Source organism: Alosa pseudoharengus, unplaced genomic scaffold (genome assembly GCF_046254945.1).
Source record: "Alosa pseudoharengus isolate Yale_2024_CS ecotype anadromous, Long Island Sound unplaced genomic scaffold, YU_APseudo_1.1 YU_APseudo_1.1_scf_12, whole genome shotgun sequence".
Classification (NCBI taxonomy): domain Eukaryota; kingdom Metazoa; phylum Chordata; class Actinopteri; order Clupeiformes; family Clupeidae; genus Alosa; species Alosa pseudoharengus.
This window is the reverse complement of record NW_027468587.1, coordinates 25,566,784-25,574,283: the sequence shown is the minus strand read 5'-3', so window position 1 is coordinate 25,574,283 and position 7,500 is coordinate 25,566,784. Positions and strand designations below refer to the sequence as shown.

Below are 7,500 nucleotides of genomic sequence, written 5' to 3'. Positions count from 1 at the left end.
GGGATTGTCTCTAAGGCTTCCCATGGGCTTCTGTGGTCTGTTCAGCGAAAAGCAGCCAGGTGTTCCCTAGTCGCCATCACACACCCCAATGGAAAAAGAAATAAACAAGCCATTGAAAGCTTCCCCTTCTCCCTGTAATTATGGAATGTGTAATGGACTGACCTGAGAGGAGAGGTGAGGAATGGCTACTTATTTATTGATGTTCGGAGAAGCTGTGGATTGGAGTGCGGAGGTCAGCTGTGGGGCTCTCAAAGGCTCTCATGGGCTCCCAGCAGCTCTTGCAGGAGGAGATGGACGAGGAGGAGACGGGCAAGCTGGCTGGACAGAGCCCAGCGCTTCAGCTCAGATCAGTGTAGCTTAGCATAGCGCCGCTCTGCCCCGGCTGGCTTGGCTGCTACGCTTGATGCACCCAGAGGCCTGTAATCCAGTCCTGCTCTCGTGGGAAGAGGCCTGAGCCTCATCGGAAGGTTCCAGCCCAGTAAGCAGCTGTGACACCCGTTTGGCCAGGATTACCACTTGATCCTAATCATCATTCAGACATTTGTCAAGGATGGATGCCAATGTGTTTCTTTTAGCTCAGATGAAGAGTAGGAATGTCTATGTGTGGTGTGTGCCTCATAGCAGTGCTCGAACGATGGATCCACAACTTGTTTTTCATTAATATTGCAGGATAGGCCATTTTGCCTTCGCGAATGTCTGTGCTATGAGTGGCCTTCTAGTTAGCATATTAAAATGAGCGTGATTTAGGGAGGAGAGAGGGTGGAGTGTAGTGCTTGTGCATGTGCGCTTAATTTCACGTTAATTGGGATATACAAAGAAAAGCTGCGTGGAATGCTGCGTATGCAGTTTCCTACATCATAATTTTTTGTTTGTACGCTACTTCCCAGGTTTACACGTACGCAACGTTTCAGTATGAATTCCACATGAGGCTCCAGGTGTCTCCGCCAGTGGTGCCAGCCTGCGTCATGTGAGCCGTGGCATGCTCTGGCACTGTGGGTGGGTAGGGGGAGCACTGTGTAATTCAGTGAACCAGCCTTGGCACAGAGTGCTGCTCTGCTGTCTTTGGCTCTCCACCGGCCCGGCGGCCCTGTGTTCCATCTCTCCATTTGTCTGATGAGGCGGACACCCTAATTGCTGTGCTGGGAGTGGGTGTGCTATTCTGCCCCACAGGGACATTGTTGTTGTTGTTGTTGTTGTTGTTGTTGTTGTTGTTGTTGTTGCAAGAGTATGACAGAGAGACAGTTGTGGAGAGGAGAGAGAGAGTGAGAAACACCGATTTTAAGTAGAGGATAGACAGCAAGTGGTAAAGATGGAAGGAAAATAAGATAAGGGGAGAAAGTAGGAAAGAAATGTTTATGAAGAGATAGAGAGAGAAAGAGAAAGAGAGAGAGCAAGAGATGGAGAGAAAGAGAGATGATGGAGTGAATAAGGCCATCAGACGGAGGAAGGCAGGCAGAGAGAGAGCAGCGGCGTCTGTGGCGGTTACGCAACCTGTCTTACCTTTTGTGGCCGCCGATTTGCATAAGTAATGTGTTTATCCCCTCTACTGCTTCATTGAGATTCCAATGAATAATTAATGATTTATAAGTGCCAACAAGAGAACAAGGGGGAGAGAGAGAGAGAGAGAGAGAGAGAGAGAGAGAGAGAGAGAGAGAGAGAGAGAGAGACTGGGAGTGCCCTTTGCTGAAACCAGTCTCACTTTCAAGCACAAGAAAGAGAGAGTCTTTTCTTCTTCTGGATAATCTGTAAACAGGTTAAGCCCAACGTTATTGCCTCTCGTGGCCTGATATGAGTAAATCTCTTCTGTGACCGTGGGTGCTAAGGCATAAAAATCTCAACCGTGATAGAGGCTTTCTCAAAGGCTGTGATATTACATCTCTCCCACAATCTACTTTCTCCACCTCAGCCATCCACCCATCCACCCACTCCATCCAGGGCACACCAGAGCACCGAGCAACCTCCCCTATTACTCCACGGAGCGATCTCTATCAGCTGGTCACATGCAAGGGCATGGTACAGCCAGATAAATCATCTGATTCAGCCAGAGGCAATTTAACAGTTGTCATTGCTGAAAGCGAAAAAATATAAAGCTCTCTGAGTCTTTTAGAGTTCTGTTTTTCAACTGAAGAGTGTTATTACTTTCTTATCAACTGAGCTTCAGCTTGAACTAGAACAAACTCAAAACAGAATGTTAAAAATGTGAATTTAGCTGAAAAAATAAATAAATAATAGACCCTAAGGAAATGTGTGTTTTCTTTAAAAAAAATGCTTTGTAAAAATACTTACAAAAATGTACAATCCATACAGCAGTCTGTTGTATACAGTACATATATCTGTGTGTACTCACACTGAATACCTCTTGGCCCAGGCCTTGCTCTGTCGTTGTGTGTGTGTGTGTGTGTGTGTGTGTGTGTGTGTGTGTGTGTGTATGTATGTGCCTGTGTACAGAAGAGCTGCTGGCCCTTCCTTAGCCTAGCCATGTGTCGGTGTATTTAAAAGGGCCCGAGCATAGCCAGACTGGCCTCTCTGCAGGATGCGACGGGAGGGGAGAAACTCACTTAGGACCGGGGCTTGATGACTTGGTGTCCTGCCAATGACAACAAACAAGCTGTACCCAGAAGAAGAAGAAAAAAAGAAAGAGAAAAAAAGTAATTGAGCGTCCAAAGGGGCCAAAGGGATGAGTCTGCTACCTCCCTATTAGCATAACACAAGCCATTTGCAATAATAAAAGCAGAAAAGTCAATGCAAGAGAAGTCCTTGCGGCGCAGGTCTTTTGAGGATGCTCTGCTCTCTTCTACGCTAATGTGGGTGATTGACGCATTACTGTGGTCGGCAGAGGATCCTTCAGAGCTATAAGTGAAGGCCAAATGAGGGGCTCAGAGACGGCCAGGCCCTCCCTAGTCATGTCACACTCAGAGATGGTTCGTTCCCTTCTCTCATTACCGTCCCCGCTGATTGGGTCTCAAGGAAGGATCCGGGCAGTCGGGCACCTCCATCCATATGCACTAATATGGAAAAATAGAGCCATTAGTCGTTCTGTCGCAGGGCTGGCAGGAATTAGCATGCAGAGGGGCGCGACCAGGCCTGTAGTGTTAATGTAATTACTGGTCAGGCGGGGGGGGGGGGGGGGGGGGGGGAGAGGGAGAGAAGGAGCGAGGGAGGCAGAGAATAAATGAGAGAGATAAAGAACACAAGAAAAGGAATAGAAAGAGATGGAGGGATAAAGAGAGCAAGAGGAGAGACAAAGAAAATGACAGGGAAAGAGAAAGAGATAGATAGAGACAGAAAGGGGTAGAGAGTGAGAGAGAGACAGAGAGAGAGTGAGAGAGGGAGAGAGAGAGAGAGAGAGAGAGAGAGAGAGAGAGGGAGGTCAGAATGGCGGGCAAACTGGCGGGATGATGGAGGAGGGCTGTGTGGCCCAGTGACTGGTATCTGGGCGTGAGTCCAGCCTGGCAGCCTCGGGGGGGGGGCAGGGGGGCCATATGCTGCTCTGCGCCTCGTCTCATTGTCCGCGCAACACATGCGCAGCACACAATCAGCCGCGGCTTCTTCCACTAATTGGGCACCGGGTGCCGCACCACCGAAGAAGAAAGGCTGTGGGCAGCGGAAAGGAGTGGTGCATGTGGTCGTGCGTAGGAGCCATGGAACAGGTGTATGTGCGCACGCATAGATACACAAATAAACAAATCAATAACGTGAGCGTGCACTCTGTGCAATGTGATAAAGCAGACCGTCCTGATTCCGGCTGGGCCACGGGTCTGATTGTTGTGTGGTCGTCAGGGGGATGCGTGGTAACTCAACCAGACAGGACGGTGATGAATCGGTTGGGTAATATCTATCGACTGCCCAGTGTGTCGTTGTTGCACTGCTGTTATCATAGGACAGCAGTGGCTGCCTCTGGTATAGACTCTTTTGTATTTACTTACAATCCTCTGTGCCAAATAGTAAAATATAAAAATAATAATAATAATAATAATAATAATAATAATAATAATATATATTTATTTTTTTTTGTTGGGGAGCACATACTTTGATAGAGACACACATGGCATATTTCATGTGTAAATCAGCTTTGGCCAACACCATATAGCCTCCCTCACTTACAGTCATCAGTCATCAACTTCAAATCATTCACATTCCCATTGCAAATCACACATTTTGCAATGGGATATTTCCATGCAAAATACACAGCATTTTTTATTGTGGGGCTTTCAAAAGATATATATACCGGTATATATAATTTTTAGTAAATCATATTTAAACAGCTTACTCTGCGACTGGCACTTTAAAGTGGTTTGTGTCTGGTGCAGGGTGAGCGTAGCAGCTGCTATAAGATGTAATTTTCTCTCCAAGTCACTTGAAGAAAAAAAAATGTTTTTGACAATTTTGCTCCAAATCAGTCAGTTTGCGTTTATATCCCAATATCAAACAACATGGAAAACAGTCATCAAAAATGCATGACACCATGCTGTGTGCCTTTTAAAAAGGTTCTGTTTTGTCTTTCTTTTATAACATCTTCACCCATCCAATCCCGTGTTGGTCTCATCTCAATTGTCTGGAGGAGAATGGTGGAGGGACGGATGGCATGCTGTGTCTTTGAGGACAGTCAGATGTGCAGTCATGACAAAGTGGAGGATAAGCTAGACAATAGCTATAAGAATAGTGTTCTCTGTCACACACTTATACAAAAAACAAGCCGTATGTGTGTGTGTGAGAGAGAGAGAGAGTGAGAATGCATTCATGACTGCTTGCCTCTCTCTTAGGTACCGCCATCATCATCCTCTGAACCTGAATGTTAATCACAAGCATTGACAAGGGCTATGTGATAGATCACCTCTTTGTCCCGCCCCTGATTGATTATTCTAATTAGCGATATGATGTCTGTTCTTTTCCGTCCTGTTAAAACACATGAGATGAGAAATCGGAGATTATGGAGGAGTGTCTGAGAAATGGGCATTAACCTTAGTTCCCATCGCACGGCTCTCTAGCCCTGGGCTACAGCTCTGTTCTACGCACCAATTAATGTGGAGGCAGAGCCGGGAGGTTTCATTACCGCACCACTCACACAGAGAGGCTTTGTCTTTTTTTCCCTAAATGAGTGAGGGAGCGCTGTCTGTTAAAACCTAACAGTGTGTGTGTGTGTGTGTGTGTGTGTGTGTGTGTGTGTGTGTGTGTGTGTGTGTGTGTGTGTGTGTGTCTGTTAATACCTCCTCTCCACCTCACTCTTAATTCCTCATAGCTCAAGTCTGTGTGTGTGAGAAAGAGTTTGGGGAATCTTTGTGTCTGTTTGTGTGTGTGTGTGGGCGTGTGTGTGTGTGTGTGTGAGAGAGAGAAAGAGAATGAGAGTCTGGGGATTGTAGTGTGTGTGTATGTGTTTGTTTATGTGTATGTGTGTGTGTGTGTGTGTGTGTGTGTGTGTAGGGAGGATCAGGTCATAGTGGGTTGGGGGGGTATCCCCTTGAGTTGAGTTTCTGTCGATATTGTGTGTGGAGGTGGGCTACTATTGATTTTCGCTCTCGCTTTGTGGATTTAGATTCTCCCTCTTCTCTCTATCTGTTCATCCCCTCCTCCTCCTCCTCCTCCTCCTCCTCCTCCCTCGCTTTTCCCATCAACCCCTCCCTCTCTTTATCTCATCCCTCACTCGTTTCTGCCTACTTTTATCTCTCTTTGTCTTTTTGCTTCTCTTATCTCAGTTTTATTTAGTCTGTCATCCCCCACTTCTACCCTCTTCCTTTCCTCACTCTTCTTCAGACCCTTAGCTTACTATCGCTTCCCAAAACTCATCAACTAGTTTTTCTTTATTCCACTCTTCTTCCCCTCCTTCTCCTCTTTTCACTCCTCTTCTTCTTCTCCTCCTCATCTTCCCCTCCGTCTCCTCTTCTTCTCCCCCTCTTCTTCTTTTCATCCTCTTCTCCTCCTCCTCTTCTCCTCATCCTGTTCTTCTTCTCCCTCCTCTAGTCTCCTCTATCCTTTCTCTCTCTCTGTAAAACTATCCTCCCCCTCTCTTTTTATCTCTCTCCCTCTCTCTCTTTATCTCTCTCCCCTCCTCTCTTCCTCTCTATCTCTTTCTCCCTCTGCTCTCTTGGTGCTGTCTGGCCCTTAATTAGCCAGACCCACTCTGTGTCTGCAGGCAGTCTCGTCTCCTCTAAGCCAGATGGACAGCTCTGACTCACTTATTATATTTAGTCTCTTAGCAGATGTCCCCCCACCCCATATCTCTCTCTCTCTCTCTCTCTCTCTCTCTCTCTCTCTCTCTCTCTCTCTCTCTCTCTCTCTCTCCCAGTTCCACTATTGGCCAGGCTCGTTTGCGTGGGCCAGGCATGTCCAGGTCCATGTGAGTGTCACAAGCTTTGGAGGCACAAACTCGTCCTTTAAGCCCAGCAGCACACTCCTGCCACAGTTATCCACAATTATGCAACAATGGCTTTGTTTTTCAGAGACAAGAGAGACAACTGTGTGCTCTCAGCTGTCAGACTTGTCTCTTTGGTTGGGCTTGTGACTTGTATTTTTTGAGTTTTTTCATGTTTTTTGGCAGCGTCCCACAAGACCTTGAATTTCCCCTGGGGATCAATAAAGTATCTATCTATCTATCTATCTATCTATCTATCATTTGGCTGCTGGGTGTTGTTCCTCCTGCCTGGAGGACGATCCAGTTTCTGTTTTTAAAGTTTCCTTTTAAAGATGTTAGAAAGGCAGATGGAGGGAGTTTGAAAACACAAGGAGAAAGGAAAAAATAACAATAATGGAATTTAGATGACATACAACACACATCTCCACATACCTATAGACTCACATACACAGACACATAGAAACACTCACACAAAAACATCCCACACATACTCACACACACACACACACACACACACACACACACACATTCTTAATGAGGGAGGGAGTATCTGCGGAGTGTGTTTTGATATACATGAGTAAACACACACTCCCCATGATCATTTCAGCGGTGCCGGTCCCCGCCCCTCTCCCCGGCAGAGGAATCTTCCGTGCCCCTCCACGGCCCCGGTGACTGCACATGCCTGGATACGCCGCAGCACTCAGCTTAATTGACCGAGACCTTGATAGTGGGGGATGATGGGATTTGGAGTCTTTAACTGGGTCAAAACAAGCACACAAACATACTGTAGCAAGCACAATCAGTAAACAAAGCTGCTTGGTCTTCTGGATTATTCTTCTTCTGCTGATTTTCCATAAAAGTCTTCTAAAAGAGCAGCCAGGCGTTTTTTTTTTTATTTTATTTCTTGGAAATTGATGAGTGGGATCAGATGGGGCAGGCTGATGGTGGTTATCGACTGGGTCAGCCATCAATAGGGCACAGAGAGGGTAATGTCCATATGGAGAGGGACGCAGAGGGGTATCGAGCCGGGGACACAGGGGCTAAACACCGCATGCAAGGGGATGTCAGAGCAGCGCCGCGGTCTGAAATGACCGGCAGATCAGTTGGGGCTTTCCCCCATTGTTCTGGGTTCTGAAGTGGACCATGTGAAT

General features: G+C 46.8%; 1 protein-coding gene across 2 annotated transcripts in view; it reads left to right on the top strand.

Annotated features, from left to right (window-relative positions):
- Positions 1–7,500, top strand: part of cdk14 (cyclin dependent kinase 14) — a 166,523-nt gene that overhangs the window by 70,840 nt on the left and 88,183 nt on the right. The window lies entirely within an intron of this gene.